We start from the raw sequence: 19,299 nt of genomic DNA, 5'->3' as shown, positions 1-19,299 counted from the left end.
CATAATAGACGACATCACCAAACAGCTCCATAGTCACATACACAGCAAAGGAGAGATGTTGTTTACACCTAGTGATGTCAGTGGTATTGAGTGACATCACAGCACAGTGCTAAGGCTCCTGGGCCTGGACACAGCAGCGGCTGCAATATCTCAACGGAGAATACGTTTATATATATATGTGTGTGTGTGCGCGTATATATATATATATATATATATATATATATATATATATATATTTCTCCGCCGAAATCACTTTTAAACCCATTTCCACCTTTTTTTCCCTTCTCTTCCTCTTACTTTTTTTTCACGTTTTTTTACGTTTTTCTCCTTTTCGCCTCTTTTCTGGGCGTATTATTCTTCTTTTTCTTCTTTTTTTTCGTCTAATGCATACCCCATCAGTGCAGCAATGCTTATTCAATACCGCCAGCAGATGGAGACACTGGGGGATAATTTTCTAAGGATTTATACTGATTTTTCCTGTCTGAATTTGTCGCACAGAAAGTTGCAGGCCAAATATGTGTGACATTTCTGCGACTTTAGCTTCTAGAGCATTTTTACATCATTATACATAGGTTCTGAATACATAAAAAGCGACTGTTCAGCGACAGACAAGTCGCATCGGCTGAAAGTAGGCCAGAATGTCAGTCCATGTTGGAGCAGGTTTAGATACAGTCTAAAGCATAGATCTCAAAGTCTGTGCACAGAATTTAGCAAGGGCCTCGCACCTTCTGATGCATCAGGTAGGTGCACAATAGCATAGCCTAACCCTCTGTACTTTGGTCTATATTGATGCGGGACATAGACAGCCAGCTGATGACCAATCCATTAGTGCAATGGATGGCTGGAAGCATTTGTCTTTGCCTTTGCAATACCACAGAAGCAATGCATGGTCAATGTACAGCAATGACACACCTGTGTGAACAGCCAGGAGACCCCCCCCCCCCCCCCATGTTATGTTACATAGTTACATAGTTAGTACGGTCGAAAAAAGACATATGTCCATCAAGTTCAACCAGGGAATTAAGGGGTAGGGGTGTGGCGCGATATTGGGGAAGGGATGAGATTTTATATTTCTTCATAAGCATTAATCTTATTTTGTCAATTAGGAACATTCAGCACCCACCCGCTATCAAGGCAGCTGCCTATCATGTCATGCCCTACCTGCACAGGTGTGCTGGCTACTCAAATGATCCAATTAAGGAGGCCATTTAGTCAGCAGCAGCAGAAGTCCTGTGCCTGGACGCTCCAACAGCGGCCAGACACAAGCAGAAGCAGAAGCAGCAGAAGCAGCAGCAGCACCACCTTTTGTTTTTTGGCTGCAGCAGCAGCAGCAGCAGCAGGCCCACAGGGCTGGCTAGCTGGCTAGCCAGCAAGCAGGTAGCAATGAAAGTAGGAATCTTTCTTTTTAACCCTGTAAGGGGGTGGTGCACTGTACCCGAAGATACTGCCATATCGGGTCAATGCATAGGGCGACGGAAGCAAGCTTCGAAATCGGCCCCCGTTCTCAAAAATCCATTTAATATATGGTCCCCAGATAGGGGACGTATCAGATATTAAACTGATAAGAACAGATACTACACTTGATCTTAGCCAAAAGGCCGAGAAGCGATAACCGTGAAAGGGGCGGGCCCAACAAGGTCCCCTTCATGGGCACTATCACTGCTTGCTGTCAGGGAGGCTGCCAGACAATTTTCCATGCACACTCTGGGCTGGGGGGCAGTCAACCACCAGTACACACAGCAGAACCTAAACCCATACCATTATTGCTAAGCAGCAAGACAGGGGCCCATTGCACTCCCACGGGGCCTTTTTAAATGCAATCCATAACCCGGATTTGCCAGGAACCCTTCTTACTCCTCCTACTTGCATGTGACACTGGGCTTAGGATCTGCATAGGAAACACACACACAAGCACACACCTACCTTTGTTGCCTGCAGATGCCTCCTTGGCTGTCCCCAAACGGTATCAAACCAACACCCACGGGAAGCTGTAAGCATAGAGGACATGCCTGCACCCCATTGGACTTACCTGTGTGGGTTAAATCCGGGTTATTTGACAACCTATGGCGGTGATGGTTCTGCTCAGGCAGAGCAGTGCTGATGCTCCTCATAAAGCTGTCGCTGCTGTGAAGGTTCTAGGTGACATCACAAATCCCTATGGTTACATACACAACAAAGCTGGGTTGTTGTTGTTTACACTCTGCAAGGCCTGTGGAAGTGAGTGACATCATAGCACTGTAGTTCTGAGGGTTCTAGATGGATGCAACAATCTCCTGTTGCTTCTATGAAGGCCATAATAGACGACATCACCAAACAGCTCCATAGTCACATACACAGCAAAGGAGAGATGTTGTTTACACCTAGTGATGTCAGTGGTATTGAGTGACATCACAGCACAGTGCTAAGGCTCCTGGGCCTGGACACAGCAGCGGCTGCAATATCTCAACGGAGAATACGTTTATATATATGTGTGTGTGTGCGCGTATATATATATATATATATATATATATATATATATATATATTTCTCCGCCGAAATCACTTTTAAACCCATTTCCACCTTTTTTTCCCTTCTCTTCCTCTTACTTTTTTTTCACGTTTTTTTACGTTTTTCTCCTTTTCGCCTCTTTTCTGGGCGTATTATTCTTCTTTTTCTTCTTTTTTTTCGTCTAATGCATACCCCATCAGTGCAGCAATGCTTATTCAATACCGCCAGCAGATGGAGACACTGGGGGATAATTTTCTAAGGATTTATACTGATTTTTCCTGTCTGAATTTGTCGCACAGAAAGTTGCAGGCCAAATATGTGTGACATTTCTGCGACTTTAGCTTCTAGAGCATTTTTACATCATTATACATAGGTTCTGAATACATAAAAAGCGACTGTTCAGCGACAGACAAGTCGCATCGGCTGAAAGTAGGCCAGAATGTCAGTCCATGTTGGAGCAGGTTTAGATACAGTCTAAAGCATAGATCTCAAAGTCTGTGCACAGAATTTAGCAAGGGCCTCGCACCTTCTGATGCATCAGGTAGGTGCACAATAGCATAGCCTAACCCTCTGTACTTTGGTCTATATTGATGCGGGACATAGACAGCCAGCTGATGACCAATCCATTAGTGCAATGGATGGCTGGAAGCATTTGTCTTTGCCTTTGCAATACCACAGAAGCAATGCATGGTCAATGTACAGCAATGACACACCTGTGTGAACAGCCAGGAGACCCCCCCCCCCCCCCCCATGTTATGTTACATAGTTACATAGTTAGTACGGTCGAAAAAAGACATATGTCCATCAAGTTCAACCAGGGAATTAAGGGGTAGGGGTGTGGCGCGATATTGGGGAAGGGATGAGATTTTATATTTCTTCATAAGCATTAATCTTATTTTGTCAATTAGGAACATTCAGCACCCACCCGCTATCAAGGCAGCTGCCTATCATGTCATGCCCTACCTGCACAGGTGTGCTGGCTACTCAAATGATCCAATTAAGGAGGCCATTTAGTCAGCAGCAGCAGAAGTCCTGTGCCTGGACGCTCCAACAGCGGCCAGACACAAGCAGAAGCAGCAGAAGCAGCAGCAGCACCACCTTTTGTTTTTTGGCTGCAGCAGCAGCAGCAGCAGCAAGGCTCACAGGGCTGGCTAGCTGGCTAGCCAGCAAGCAGGTAGCAATGAAAGTAGGAATCTTTCTTTTTAACCCTGTAAGGGGGTGGTGCACTGTACCCGAAGATACTGCCATATCGGGTCAATGCATAGGGCGACGGAAGCAAGCTTCGAAATCGGCCCCCGTTCTCAAAAATCCATTTAATATATGGTCCCCAGATAGGGGACGTATCAGATATTAAACTGATAAGAACAGATACTACACTTGATCTTAGCCAAAAGGCCGAGAAGCGATAACCGTGAAAGGGGCGGGCCCAACAAGGTCCCCTTCATGGGCACTATCACTGCTTGCTGTCAGGGAGGCTGCCAGACAATTTTCCATGCACACTCTGGGCTGGGGGGCAGTCAACCACCAGTACACACAGCAGAACCTAAACCCATACCATTATTGCTAAGCAGCAAGACAGGGGCCCATTGCACTCCCACGGGGCCTTTTTAAATGCAATCCATAACCCGGATTTGCCAGGAACCCTTCTTACTCCTCCTACTTGCATGTGACACTGGGCTTAGGATCTGCATAGGAAACACACACACAAGCACACACCTACCTTTGTTGCCTGCAGATGCCTCCTTGGCTGTCCCCAAACGGTATCAAACCAACACCCACGGGAAGCTGTAAGCATAGAGGACATGCCTGCACCCCATTGGACTTACCTGTGTGGGTTAAATCCGGGTTATTTGACAACCTATGGCGGTGATGGTTCTGCTCAGGCAGAGCAGTGCTGATGCTCCTCATAAAGCTGTCGCTGCTGTGAAGGTTCTAGGTGACATCACAAATCCCTATGGTTACATACACAACAAAGCTGGGTTGTTGTTGTTTACACTCTGCAAGGCCTGTGGAAGTGAGTGACATCATAGCACTGTAGTTCTGAGGGTTCTAGATGGATGCAACAATCTCCTGTTGCTTCTATGAAGGCCATAATAGACGACATCACCAAACAGCTCCATAGTCACATACACAGCAAAGGAGAGATGTTGTTTACACCTAGTGATGTCAGTGGTATTGAGTGACATCACAGCACAGTGCTAAGGCTCCTGGGCCTGGACACAGCAGCGGCTGCAATATCTCAACGGAGAATACGTTTATATATATGTGTGTGTGTGCGCGTATATATATATATATATATATATATATATATATATATATATATATTCTCCGCCGAAATCACTTTTAAACCCATTTCCACCTTTTTTTCCCTTCTCTTCCTCTTACTTTTTTTTCACGTTTTTTTACGTTTTTCTCCTTTTCGCCTCTTTTCTGGGCGTATTATTCTTCTTTTTCTTCTTTTTTTTCGTCTAATGCATACCCCATCAGTGCAGCAATGCTTATTCAATACCGCCAGCAGATGGAGACACTGGGGGATAATTTTCTAAGGATTTATACTGATTTTTCCTGTCTGAATTTGTCGCACAGAAAGTTGCAGGCCAAATATGTGTGACATTTCTGCGACTTTAGCTTCTAGAGCATTTTTACATCATTATACATAGGTTCTGAATACATAAAAAGCGACTGTTCAGCGACAGACAAGTCGCATCGGCTGAAAGTAGGCCAGAATGTCAGTCCATGTTGGAGCAGGTTTAGATACAGTCTAAAGCATAGATCTCAAAGTCTGTGCACAGAATTTAGCAAGGGCCTCGCACCTTCTGATGCATCAGGTAGGTGCACAATAGCATAGCCTAACCCTCTGTACTTTGGTCTATATTGATGCGGGACATAGACAGCCAGCTGATGACCAATCCATTAGTGCAATGGATGGCTGGAAGCATTTGTCTTTGCCTTTGCAATACCACAGAAGCAATGCATGGTCAATGTACAGCAATGACACACCTGTGTGAACAGCCAGGAGACCCCCCCCCCCCCCCCATGTTATGTTACATAGTTACATAGTTAGTACGGTCGAAAAAAGACATATGTCCATCAAGTTCAACCAGGGAATTAAGGGGTAGGGGTGTGGCGCGATATTGGGGAAGGGATGAGATTTTATATTTCTTCATAAGCATTAATCTTATTTTGTCAATTAGGAACATTCAGCACCCACCCGCTATCAAGGCAGCTGCCTATCATGTCATGCCCTACCTGCACAGGTGTGCTGGCTACTCAAATGATCCAATTAAGGAGGCCATTTAGTCAGCAGCAGCAGAAGTCCTGTGCCTGGACGCTCCAACAGCGGCCAGACACAAGCAGAAGCAGAAGCAGCAGAAGCAGCAGCAGCACCACCTTTTGTTTTTTGGCTGCAGCAGCAGCAGCAGCAGCAAGGCCCACAGGGCTGGCTAGCTGGCTAGCCAGCAAGCAGGTAGCAATGAAAGTAGGAATCTTTCTTTTTAACCCTGTAAGGGGGTGGTGCACTGTACCCGAAGATACTGCCATATCGGGTCAATGCATAGGGCGACGGAAGCAAGCTTCGAAATCGGCCCCCGTTCTCAAAAATCCATTTAATATATGGTCCCCAGATAGGGGACGTATCAGATATTAAACTGATAAGAACAGATACTACACTTGATCTTAGCCAAAAGGCCGAGAAGCGATAACCGTGAAAGGGGCGGGCCCAACAAGGTCCCCTTCATGGGCACTATCACTGCTTGCTGTCAGGGAGGCTGCCAGACAATTTTCCATGCACACTCTGGGCTGGGGGGCAGTCAACCACCAGTACACACAGCAGAACCTAAACCCATACCATTATTGCTAAGCAGCAAGACAGGGGCCCATTGCACTCCCACGGGGCCTTTTTAAATGCAATCCATAACCCGGATTTGCCAGGAACCCTTCTTACTCCTCCTACTTGCATGTGACACTGGGCTTAGGATCTGCATAGGAAACACACACACAAGCACACACCTACCTTTGTTGCCTGCAGATGCCTCCTTGGCTGTCCCCAAACGGTATCAAACCAACACCCACGGGAAGCTGTAAGCATAGAGGACATGCCTGCACCCCATTGGACTTACCTGTGTGGGTTAAATCCGGGTTATTTGACAACCTATGGCGGTGATGGTTCTGCTCAGGCAGAGCAGTGCTGATGCTCCTCATAAAGCTGTCGCTGCTGTGAAGGTTCTAGGTGACATCACAAATCCCTATGGTTACATACACAACAAAGCTGGGTTGTTGTTGTTTACACTCTGCAAGGCCTGTGGAAGTGAGTGACATCATAGCACTGTAGTTCTGAGGGTTCTAGATGGATGCAACAATCTCCTGTTGCTTCTATGAAGGCCATAATAGACGACATCACCAAACAGCTCCATAGTCACATACACAGCAAAGGAGAGATGTTGTTTACACCTAGTGATGTCAGTGGTATTGAGTGACATCACAGCACAGTGCTAAGGCTCCTGGGCCTGGACACAGCAGCGGCTGCAATATCTCAACGGAGAATACGTTTATATATATGTGTGTGTGTGCGCGTATATATATATATATATATATATATATATATATATATATATATTTCTCCGCCGAAATCACTTTTAAACCCATTTCCACCTTTTTTTCCCTTCTCTTCCTCTTACTTTTTTTTCACGTTTTTTTACGTTTTTCTCCTTTTCGCCTCTTTTCTGGGCGTATTATTCTTCTTTTTCTTCTTTTTTTTCGTCTAATGCATACCCCATCAGTGCAGCAATGCTTATTCAATACCGCCAGCAGATGGAGACACTGGGGGATAATTTTCTAAGGATTTATACTGATTTTTCCTGTCTGAATTTGTCGCACAGAAAGTTGCAGGCCAAATATGTGTGACATTTCTGCGACTTTAGCTTCTAGAGCATTTTTACATCATTATACATAGGTTCTGAATACATAAAAAGCGACTGTTCAGCGACAGACAAGTCGCATCGGCTGAAAGTAGGCCAGAATGTCAGTCCATGTTGGAGCAGGTTTAGATACAGTCTAAAGCATAGATCTCAAAGTCTGTGCACAGAATTTAGCAAGGGCCTCGCACCTTCTGATGCATCAGGTAGGTGCACAATAGCATAGCCTAACCCTCTGTACTTTGGTCTATATTGATGCGGGACATAGACAGCCAGCTGATGACCAATCCATTAGTGCAATGGATGGCTGGAAGCATTTGTCTTTGCCTTTGCAATACCACAGAAGCAATGCATGGTCAATGTACAGCAATGACACACCTGTGTGAACAGCCAGGAGACCCCCCCCCCCCCCCCATGTTATGTTACATAGTTACATAGTTAGTACGGTCGAAAAAAGACATATGTCCATCAAGTTCAACCAGGGAATTAAGGGGTAGGGGTGTGGCGCGATATTGGGGAAGGGATGAGATTTTATATTTCTTCATAAGCATTAATCTTATTTTGTCAATTAGGAACATTCAGCACCCACCCGCTATCAAGGCAGCTGCCTATCATGTCATGCCCTACCTGCACAGGTGTGCTGGCTACTCAAATGATCCAATTAAGGAGGCCATTTAGTCAGCAGCAGCAGAAGTCCTGTGCCTGGACGCTCCAACAGCGGCCAGACACAAGCAGAAGCAGAAGCAGCAGAAGCAGCAGCAGCACCACCTTTTGTTTTTTGGCTGCAGCAGCAGCAGCAGCAGCAAGGCCCACAGGGCTGGCTAGCTGGCTAGCCAGCAAGCAGGTAGCAATGAAAGTAGGAATCTTTCTTTTTAACCCTGTAAGGGGGTGGTGCACTGTACCCGAAGATACTGCCATATCGGGTCAATGCATAGGGCGACGGAAGCAAGCTTCGAAATCGGCCCCCGTTCTCAAAAATCCATTTAATATATGGTCCCCAGATAGGGGACGTATCAGATATTAAACTGATAAGAACAGATACTACACTTGATCTTAGCCAAAAGGCCGAGAAGCGATAACCGTGAAAGGGGCGGGCCCAACAAGGTCCCCTTCATGGGCACTATCACTGCTTGCTGTCAGGGAGGCTGCCAGACAATTTTCCATGCACACTCTGGGCTGGGGGGCAGTCAACCACCAGTACACACAGCAGAACCTAAACCCATACCATTATTGCTAAGCAGCAAGACAGGGGCCCATTGCACTCCCACGGGGCCTTTTTAAATGCAATCCATAACCCGGATTTGCCAGGAACCCTTCTTACTCCTCCTACTTGCATGTGACACTGGGCTTAGGATCTGCATAGGAAACACACACACAAGCACACACCTACCTTTGTTGCCTGCAGATGCCTCCTTGGCTGTCCCCAAACGGTATCAAACCAACACCCACGGGAAGCTGTAAGCATAGAGGACATGCCTGCACCCCATTGGACTTACCTGTGTGGGTTAAATCCGGGTTATTTGACAACCTATGGCGGTGATGGTTCTGCTCAGGCAGAGCAGTGCTGATGCTCCTCATAAAGCTGTCGCTGCTGTGAAGGTTCTAGGTGACATCACAAATCCCTATGGTTACATACACAACAAAGCTGGGTTGTTGTTGTTTACACTCTGCAAGGCCTGTGGAAGTGAGTGACATCATAGCACTGTAGTTCTGAGGGTTCTAGATGGATGCAACAATCTCCTGTTGCTTCTATGAAGGCCATAATAGACGACATCACCAAACAGCTCCATAGTCACATACACAGCAAAGGAGAGATGTTGTTTACACCTAGTGATGTCAGTGGTATTGAGTGACATCACAGCACAGTGCTAAGGCTCCTGGGCCTGGACACAGCAGCGGCTGCAATATCTCAACGGAGAATACGTTTATATATATGTGTGTGTGTGCGCGTATATATATATATATATATATATATATATATATATATATATATTTCTCCGCCGAAATCACTTTTAAACCCATTTCCACCTTTTTTTCCCTTCTCTTCCTCTTACTTTTTTTTCACGTTTTTTTACGTTTTTCTCCTTTTCGCCTCTTTTCTGGGCGTATTATTCTTCTTTTTCTTCTTTTTTTTCGTCTAATGCATACCCCATCAGTGCAGCAATGCTTATTCAATACCGCCAGCAGATGGAGACACTGGGGGATAATTTTCTAAGGATTTATACTGATTTTTCCTGTCTGAATTTGTCGCACAGAAAGTTGCAGGCCAAATATGTGTGACATTTCTGCGACTTTAGCTTCTAGAGCATTTTTACATCATTATACATAGGTTCTGAATACATAAAAAGCGACTGTTCAGCGACAGACAAGTCGCATCGGCTGAAAGTAGGCCAGAATGTCAGTCCATGTTGGAGCAGGTTTAGATACAGTCTAAAGCATAGATCTCAAAGTCTGTGCACAGAATTTAGCAAGGGCCTCGCACCTTCTGATGCATCAGGTAGGTGCACAATAGCATAGCCTAACCCTCTGTACTTTGGTCTATATTGATGCGGGACATAGACAGCCAGCTGATGACCAATCCATTAGTGCAATGGATGGCTGGAAGCATTTGTCTTTGCCTTTGCAATACCACAGAAGCAATGCATGGTCAATGTACAGCAATGACACACCTGTGTGAACAGCCAGGAGACCCCCCCCCCCCCCCCATGTTATGTTACATAGTTACATAGTTAGTACGGTCGAAAAAAGACATATGTCCATCAAGTTCAACCAGGGAATTAAGGGGTAGGGGTGTGGCGCGATATTGGGGAAGGGATGAGATTTTATATTTCTTCATAAGCATTAATCTTATTTTGTCAATTAGGAACATTCAGCACCCACCCGCTATCAAGGCAGCTGCCTATCATGTCATGCCCTACCTGCACAGGTGTGCTGGCTACTCAAATGATCCAATTAAGGAGGCCATTTAGTCAGCAGCAGCAGAAGTCCTGTGCCTGGACGCTCCAACAGCGGCCAGACACAAGCAGAAGCAGAAGCAGCAGAAGCAGCAGCAGCACCACCTTTTGTTTTTTGGCTGCAGCAGCAGCAGCAGCAGCAAGGCCCACAGGGCTGGCTAGCTGGCTAGCCAGCAAGCAGGTAGCAATGAAAGTAGGAATCTTTCTTTTTAACCCTGTAAGGGGGTGGTGCACTGTACCCGAAGATACTGCCATATCGGGTCAATGCATAGGGCGACGGAAGCAAGCTTCGAAATCGGCCCCCGTTCTCAAAAATCCATTTAATATATGGTCCCCAGATAGGGGACGTATCAGATATTAAACTGATAAGAACAGATACTACACTTGATCTTAGCCAAAAGGCCGAGAAGCGATAACCGTGAAAGGGGCGGGCCCAACAAGGTCCCCTTCATGGGCACTATCACTGCTTGCTGTCAGGGAGGCTGCCAGACAATTTTCCATGCACACTCTGGGCTGGGGGGCAGTCAACCACCAGTACACACAGCAGAACCTAAACCCATACCATTATTGCTAAGCAGCAAGACAGGGGCCCATTGCACTCCCACGGGGCCTTTTTAAATGCAATCCATAACCCGGATTTGCCAGGAACCCTTCTTACTCCTCCTACTTGCATGTGACACTGGGCTTAGGATCTGCATAGGAAACACACACACAAGCACACACCTACCTTTGTTGCCTGCAGATGCCTCCTTGGCTGTCCCCAAACGGTATCAAACCAACACCCACGGGAAGCTGTAAGCATAGAGGACATGCCTGCACCCCATTGGACTTACCTGTGTGGGTTAAATCCGGGTTATTTGACAACCTATGGCGGTGATGGTTCTGCTCAGGCAGAGCAGTGCTGATGCTCCTCATAAAGCTGTCGCTGCTGTGAAGGTTCTAGGTGACATCACAAATCCCTATGGTTACATACACAACAAAGCTGGGTTGTTGTTGTTTACACTCTGCAAGGCCTGTGGAAGTGAGTGACATCATAGCACTGTAGTTCTGAGGGTTCTAGATGGATGCAACAATCTCCTGTTGCTTCTATGAAGGCCATAATAGACGACATCACCAAACAGCTCCATAGTCACATACACAGCAAAGGAGAGATGTTGTTTACACCTAGTGATGTCAGTGGTATTGAGTGACATCACAGCACAGTGCTAAGGCTCCTGGGCCTGGACACAGCAGCGGCTGCAATATCTCAACGGAGAATACGTTTATATATATGTGTGTGTGTGCGCGTATATATATATATATATATATATATATATATATATATATTTCTCCGCCGAAATCACTTTTAAACCCATTTCCACCTTTTTTTCCCTTCTCTTCCTCTTACTTTTTTTTCACGTTTTTTTACGTTTTTCTCCTTTTCGCCTCTTTTCTGGGCGTATTATTCTTCTTTTTCTTCTTTTTTTTCGTCTAATGCATACCCCATCAGTGCAGCAATGCTTATTCAATACCGCCAGCAGATGGAGACACTGGGGGATAATTTTCTAAGGATTTATACTGATTTTTCCTGTCTGAATTTGTCGCACAGAAAGTTGCAGGCCAAATATGTGTGACATTTCTGCGACTTTAGCTTCTAGAGCATTTTTACATCATTATACATAGGTTCTGAATACATAAAAAGCGACTGTTCAGCGACAGACAAGTCGCATCGGCTGAAAGTAGGCCAGAATGTCAGTCCATGTTGGAGCAGGTTTAGATACAGTCTAAAGCATAGATCTCAAAGTCTGTGCACAGAATTTAGCAAGGGCCTCGCACCTTCTGATGCATCAGGTAGGTGCACAATAGCATAGCCTAACCCTCTGTACTTTGGTCTATATTGATGCGGGACATAGACAGCCAGCTGATGACCAATCCATTAGTGCAATGGATGGCTGGAAGCATTTGTCTTTGCCTTTGCAATACCACAGAAGCAATGCATGGTCAATGTACAGCAATGACACACCTGTGTGAACAGCCAGGAGACCCCCCCCCCCCCCCCATGTTATGTTACATAGTTACATAGTTAGTACGGTCGAAAAAAGACATATGTCCATCAAGTTCAACCAGGGAATTAAGGGGTAGGGGTGTGGCGCGATATTGGGGAAGGGATGAGATTTTATATTTCTTCATAAGCATTAATCTTATTTTGTCAATTAGGAACATTCAGCACCCACCCGCTATCAAGGCAGCTGCCTATCATGTCATGCCCTACCTGCACAGGTGTGCTGGCTACTCAAATGATCCAATTAAGGAGGCCATTTAGTCAGCAGCAGCAGAAGTCCTGTGCCTGGACGCTCCAACAGCGGCCAGACACAAGCAGAAGCAGAAGCAGCAGAAGCAGCAGCAGCACCACCTTTTGTTTTTTGGCTGCAGCAGCAGCAGCAGCAGCAAGGCCCACAGGGCTGGCTAGCTGGCTAGCCAGCAAGCAGGTAGCAATGAAAGTAGGAATCTTTCTTTTTTAACCCTGTAAGGGGGTGGTGCACTGTACCCGAAGATACTGCCATATCGGGTCAATGCATAGGGCGACGGAAGCAAGCTTCGAAATCGGCCCCCGTTCTCAAAAATCCATTTAATATATGGTCCCCAGATAGGGGACGTATCAGATATTAAACTGATAAGAACAGATTTTTTTTTTTTTTTTTTTTAAACCTTCAGGTTTGGACATTAAAACATCAAAATCCAACTCCATACTTCGTCACTTAGACTTTCTGAAGTAAAGTCCAACTCATCATTAGGTCTTTCTTTTTATTTTCAATTTCAAACAAACATAAATACCATCACCAATTACAAACTTACAAGATATCTCCATTTCAAAAACTTCCATATCCCCTCAGCATCCTTATCCCCCAAATTCTTCCTATCACACAAATAAACAACATATAACCTATCTAGAATCATCTTAATACAACCCTCCACCGACACGTTATTTCTTTTGAATACACATAAATTCCTAACATCCCAAAGTACTTCTTTAATAATGGCAAGCAACACAAAAAAAACCCTTTCCTTATCTCTCCCTACCATACTAAGTCCAAACATAACCACATCATACGACATATACCTTATACCAGTCAATTCTTTAAACAGCAATCTCATCCCTTTCCACACACCTTGCGCCATTTCACAATTCCAAAATACATGCATCACACTCTCAATCCCATCACACTCATCTCTTGGACACTTCTCATACCTTCCAATCCCTCTATTTCTTTGAAATTCTCTTACCGGTAACGCACCATGCAAACTCTGCCATACTATCTCACGTTGTCTATTTGTTACTCCAACAGTCATTATACTCTTCCACACTCTCCCCACATCTACAGCTCTCACCATATTAATTGAACATTCAACTTCGTCTTTTTTAATGTACCCAATCATACTCTTTTTACTCACAAACACTTCTGGACCCACACCAATCAACCTATAATTCTCCAAAAATTTCACCACATATACATACCAACTAGGACACACAAAAGCATAAGGCACTCTCAAATCTCTTTCCAACCAACCCAATTTACATAACACACTGCCACCCAAATATCTCACCATACATGCACAACTCTTTTCACCTCCCATCATTCTTTTCAAAGCAAAAACAATATTCACACCCAGATACACATCAACATTCGGAAAGTCCATTCCTCCATTTTTACCATCTTTCATTACAATCTCTCTCTTAACTCTTTCCATCTTTGTACCCCACAAAAACACAAATAACATTCTTTTCACCTTTCGCAAAACCATATAACTTGGCGGAAACACAACAGCAACATATAACAGTATTGGCAAAATCACACTCTTCACTATCATAACCTTACCAACCATTGACAACTCTCTCAACCTCCAAAAATTCAATTTCTTTTGCACTCTCTTCCCCACATCCTCCCAACTATTTCTACCATCCAACCGTTCATCCATCTTCACCCCCAACACCTGAATAGGCCCTTCCACCCCTTCCATACCAACATCCTCACTCTGAGTCACACCACCAAAACATTTATATTCACTCTTTCCCCAATTGACCTTAAAACCAGACGCACCACAAAACAGACTTACCAATAACTTGGATCTTCTTACAGCCGCAACAGATTCACTTACCACACATACATCATCCATATAAGCCAACACTTTAACCTCTTTACCACGACCCCCCGGAACTCTCACACCTCTCACACATTTATCCTTACGCAATAATTCTAATAATGGTTCCATAGCACAAATAAAAGCAATAGGTGACAAGGGACATCCCTGTCTCACCCCTGAACATACTTTAATCTCCTCAGTCATCCATCCATTAATCAGAATCTTACTATACACTTCCTTATACAACATTCTCACAATATTCACAAAATCACCTGGAAACCCCATTTTAACTAGCACCTTAAACAAAAACCCATGCGACAAACGGTCAAAAGCTTTTTCAAAATCAATTGACAACACACGAACCACCTGCTTTCTACACATACCATCCCACAATATATCTCTCAACAAACACAAATTCTCACTAATTCTTCTTCCTGGCACACCACACACTTGCTCCTCCCCAATCACTTGCTCTATCACGTCCCTCATTCTATTTGTAATCAGCTTTGCAAATATTTTATAATCCACATTCAACAAAGTTATCGGCCTCCAATTCCTTACATCATTCACATCCCCTTTCTTATAAATCAAAACCACTATCCCACTCTTCATACTTTCCACCAATCTTCCATTAGCCCACATATACTTAAAGATACTCTCCATATCATCCTTCAGTACATCCCACAATTTCACATAAAACTCAGCCGGCAACCCATCCTCTCCAGGAGTCTTATTTTTAGCCATACTATCAACCGTCCTTTTAATCTCTTCCATTCCAATCTCTCTCATTAAACTCTCATACTCATTACAATCTACCTTCTTATCAATCACTTCCAGCACTTCCTCAGCCAAACCCCTATCACACTGTTTGACTGCATATAAGTCCTCATAAAACTCTTTCACCACATTCAGTACAGCTTTGCCTCTCACCAAACCACCATCCTTATCATACACACTCACTAAATCATCCTTTCTCCCAATCACTTTCTTAAAAAAAATATCTTGAACACTTTTCATCCTTCTCCAATTTGTCCACTTTTGCTCGGTACATTAACTCTTTTCCTCTTTCATTCAACCAATCCTTTATATCTCTTTTCACAGCATCAATCTTACCATCCACTCTCCATCCCTTCTTTTTCAACTTAATGAGAAACCCCAACCTTTTATTCAGCCATTCATACTTCTTTCTTTCCCTAGCTTTCCTTTTATAACCTTCCCTCTTGAAAAAAACCTTAGTTCTTTCTTTAACCCACTCCCACCAACACAATAAATCCAAAAATTCTTTTTTCTTCTCACACCATAACTTATACTTCTTAATATACCTATCATATACCTCCTTTTCATCCAACAGTTTCACATTAAGCTTCCAGTAACCCCTCCCACTTATGCAAATCTCATCCAACACCAAACCACAACTCACACGCTCATGATCAGAATAAATCACTCTCTCTTGCTTATACCACATACATCCTATCATTTTGGACACAAAACACATATCTAATCTTGACTCACTCCTTCCACTCTCAGCATGATATGTTGCTAACACAGGATTCACACCACACACTTCAACCACATCTCTTAACTTGAAATCACTCACCATACTCTTAAGCATATTTCCAGAAACATCCGCATCCCTCCCAATCTCACAGTTGAAATCACCTACTAACAACACTGGTTCCTTCCCAGACAAAAACCCCTTAATTATTTCAAACAAACCCACCCTCTCCTCCTTATTCACAGGTGCATAAACATTAATTAACTTAAACTTAAACCCATGTAACCCAACCTCCACCAACACACACCTTCCTTCCCTTAACACCATTTGACTACAAACTTTAAACTTATTATTCCTAAACAAAACCCCAACTCCATCATTTCTATTTACATTAGAGCAAGACCACACTGCTGGTCCATATCTCCACTCCTCCTTTTTTGGAGGAAAATCCAATCCACATTCCTGTAGACAAATTATGTCATTATTAGTTCCTGCCAATTCCTCCAGAATGGCCGCTCTTCTATTCTTATTTTTAAAGACTCTAACATTTGACAAACTAACCGAAAAAGACATATCAAATCAAATAACAACCCATAGGAAGAAAAAACCTAGAAGAGAGTTAATGAACTTTACGGCTCAGTGTCGAGGGAGAAGTTTCTTCTCCAATGCATTTATCCATTTCACCCTCAGATATTGCGGCAAAACGATTACTCGTCTCCACCACCGTCTGCTCCATCTTTTCACCACTGGCACCTCTCGCCGCCTTCCGTGGGGGACGAAAAAGATCTTCCTCTCTCTCTTTAGCACTTTCCTCTTCTGAATTCGACCATTCAACTTTTTGAGTGCCAGACACCTGAGGACTAGGCACCTCTTCAATTCTCACCTCCTCCTCCATCTCCTCTTCAATCTCCTCCTGCACCTTCTCTTCCACCACCGTTGCTTTCTCAATAATAGCAATCACACTCTTTTCTGCCATGTCTGCCTTTGCCTTTTCCCTTTTTTTAATTGCCAAATCTTTTCTGGCCTCTTTCTCCTTCTCCCTCTTAGCCACCTCCGGACAATTTCTATACACATGTCCAACAAGGCCACAAAGATCACAAGTTCTGGGCTGTGGACAAGCTCCCGCCTCATGCCCTGGCATTTTACAATTTCGGCACTTCTTATTACCTGGACAAGCCTCTTTAACATGTCCAAACAGCAAACAATCACGGCAAAACAATGGCTGGCCATAATAATAGACATAACCCCGGTTTCCAGCGATTGAAAAATTGGCCGGTGGGTGTTTCACTTCACCAATGCTCCCAGGATCCAGCTTCAGTTTTACAAAGAACTTCCATGTGCCATTAAACACACCCAAACTACTAGTTTGCTTCACTCCCCCTTGGACACTTTCACAGTAGATACTTAGAAAGTTCTTAATAATATCCGGGTCTAAGAACGGATTGTACATATGTACAAACAGAGTCTTCACTCCCATCTCAAACAGAGGAAAAAACTTTACATTTTCCAAGACAGGGTTATTGGCATTTCTTTTCAAACATTCATAGAAGTTCTGGCAATCAGCTTCATAGATGAAGGACACATCATATATTCCTTGCTTCCTATTCTCTTGCACACAGAACAAACTATCCATGCCAAAACCGCCCAATTTCTCCACAAGTTCATGTCCAATGTACTCAATCCGATTCTTACCCCGGTCAGAAGTTTCCACCACAAAACGTACAGTCTTCTCAATCGCAGGGAGGTATTCCTTTCCAGCCATTGTTCTTCTCTTGTCTGTCGATTCCACAGTAAGATCACCACTCCGGATTCCTGCTCAGCAGAACACCTGCACCCCTGACCCAGACCAAGTTTACACTTGATCGGAGCCAAAAGGCCGAGAAGCGATAACCGTGAAAGGGGCGGGCCCAACAAGGTCCCCTTCATGGGCACTATCACTGCTTGCTGTCAGGGAGGCTGCCAGACAATTTTCCATGCACACTCTGGGCTGGGGGGCAGTCAACCACCAGTACACACAGCAGAACCTAAACCCATACCATTATTGCTAAGCAGCAAGACAGGGGCCCATTGCACTCCCACGGGGCCTTTTTAAATGCAATCCATAACCCGGATTTGCCAGGAACCCTTCTTACTCCTCCTACTTGCATGTGACACTGGGCTTAGGATCTGCATAGGAAACACACACACAAGCACACACCTACCTTTGTTGCCTGCAGATGCCTCCTTGGCTGTCCCCAAACGGTATCAAACCAACACCCACGGGAAGCTGTAAGCATAGAGGACATGCCTGCACCCCATTGGACTTACCTGTGTGGGTTAAATCCGGGTTATTTGACAACCTATGGCGGTGATGGTTCTGCTCAGGCAGAGCAGTGCTGATGCTCCTCATAAAGCTGTCGCTGCTGTGAAGGTTCTAGGTGACATCACAAATCCCTATGGTTACATACACAACAAAGCTGGGTTGTTGTTGTTTACACTCTGCAAGGCCTGTGGAAGTGAGTGACATCATAGCACTGTAGTTCTGAGGGTTCTAGATGGATGCAACAATCTCCTGTTGCTTCTATGAAGGCCATAATAGACGACATCACCAAACAGCTCCATAGTCACATACACAGCAAAGGAGAGATGTTGTTTACACCTAGTGATGTCAGTGGTATTGAGTGACATCACAGCACAGTGCTAAGGCTCCTGGGCCTGGACACAGCAGCGGCTGCAATATCTCAACGGAGAATACGTTTATATATATGTGTGTGTGTGCGCGTATATATATATATATATATATATATATATATATATATATATATATTTCTCCGCCGAAATCACTTTTAAACCCATTTCCACCTTTTTTTCCCTTCTCTTCCTCTTACTTTTTTTTCACGTTTTTTTACGTTTTTCTCCTTTTCGCCACTTTTCTGGGCGTATTATTCTTCTTTTTCTTCTTTTTTTTCGTCTAATGCATACCCCATCAGTGCAGCAATGCTTATTCAATACCGCCAGCAGATGGAGACACTGGGGGATAATTTTCTAAGGATTTATACTGATTTTTCCTGTCTGAATTTGTCGCACAGAAAGTTGCAGGCCAAATATGTGTGACATTTCTGCGACTTTAGCTTCTAGAGCATTTTTACATCATTATACATAGGTTCTGAATACATAAAAAGCGACTGTTCAGCGACAGACAAGTCGCATCGGCTGAAAGTAGGCCAGAATGTCAGTCCATGTTGGAGCAGGTTTAGATACAGTCTAAAGCATAGATCTCAAAGTCTGTGCACAGAATTTAGCAAGGGCCTCGCACCTTCTGATGCATCAGGTAGGTGCACAATAGCAT

The 19,299-nt window shown here is 44.3% G+C and overlaps 5 non-coding genes and 1 pseudogene across 5 annotated transcripts; all 6 read right to left on the bottom strand.

The window, feature by feature from the left end:
• Nucleotides 1–1,419: 1,419 nt before the first annotated feature.
• LOC130337364 (U2 spliceosomal RNA) lies at nucleotides 1,420–1,610 on the bottom strand. The gene has a single exon (XR_008878253.1). It is a non-coding gene; the product is annotated as a U2 spliceosomal RNA (small nuclear RNA).
• A 2,093-nt stretch (nucleotides 1,611–3,703) lies between these two features.
• On the bottom strand, nucleotides 3,704–3,894 carry LOC130337363 (U2 spliceosomal RNA). The gene has a single exon (XR_008878251.1). It is a non-coding gene; the product is annotated as a U2 spliceosomal RNA (small nuclear RNA).
• Nucleotides 3,895–5,995: 2,101 nt separating this feature from the next.
• LOC130337362 (U2 spliceosomal RNA) lies at nucleotides 5,996–6,186 on the bottom strand. Its single transcript, XR_008878250.1, has one exon. It is a non-coding gene; the product is annotated as a U2 spliceosomal RNA (small nuclear RNA).
• Nucleotides 6,187–8,286: 2,100 nt separating this feature from the next.
• On the bottom strand, nucleotides 8,287–8,477 carry LOC130337361 (U2 spliceosomal RNA). Its single transcript, XR_008878249.1, has one exon. It is a non-coding gene; the product is annotated as a U2 spliceosomal RNA (small nuclear RNA).
• A 2,100-nt stretch (nucleotides 8,478–10,577) lies between these two features.
• LOC130337358 (U2 spliceosomal RNA) lies at nucleotides 10,578–10,768 on the bottom strand. The gene has a single exon (XR_008878247.1). It is a non-coding gene; the product is annotated as a U2 spliceosomal RNA (small nuclear RNA).
• A 2,097-nt stretch (nucleotides 10,769–12,865) lies between these two features.
• On the bottom strand, nucleotides 12,866–13,045 carry LOC130337400 (U2 spliceosomal RNA; annotated as a pseudogene).
• Nucleotides 13,046–19,299: the final 6,254 nt, after the last annotated feature.

Source organism: Hyla sarda, unplaced genomic scaffold, assembly GCF_029499605.1.
Source record: "Hyla sarda isolate aHylSar1 unplaced genomic scaffold, aHylSar1.hap1 scaffold_496, whole genome shotgun sequence".
Taxonomy (NCBI): domain Eukaryota; kingdom Metazoa; phylum Chordata; class Amphibia; order Anura; family Hylidae; genus Hyla; species Hyla sarda.
Note: the sequence above shows the minus strand (reverse complement) of the source record. Positions and strands in the feature narration are given on the sequence as shown.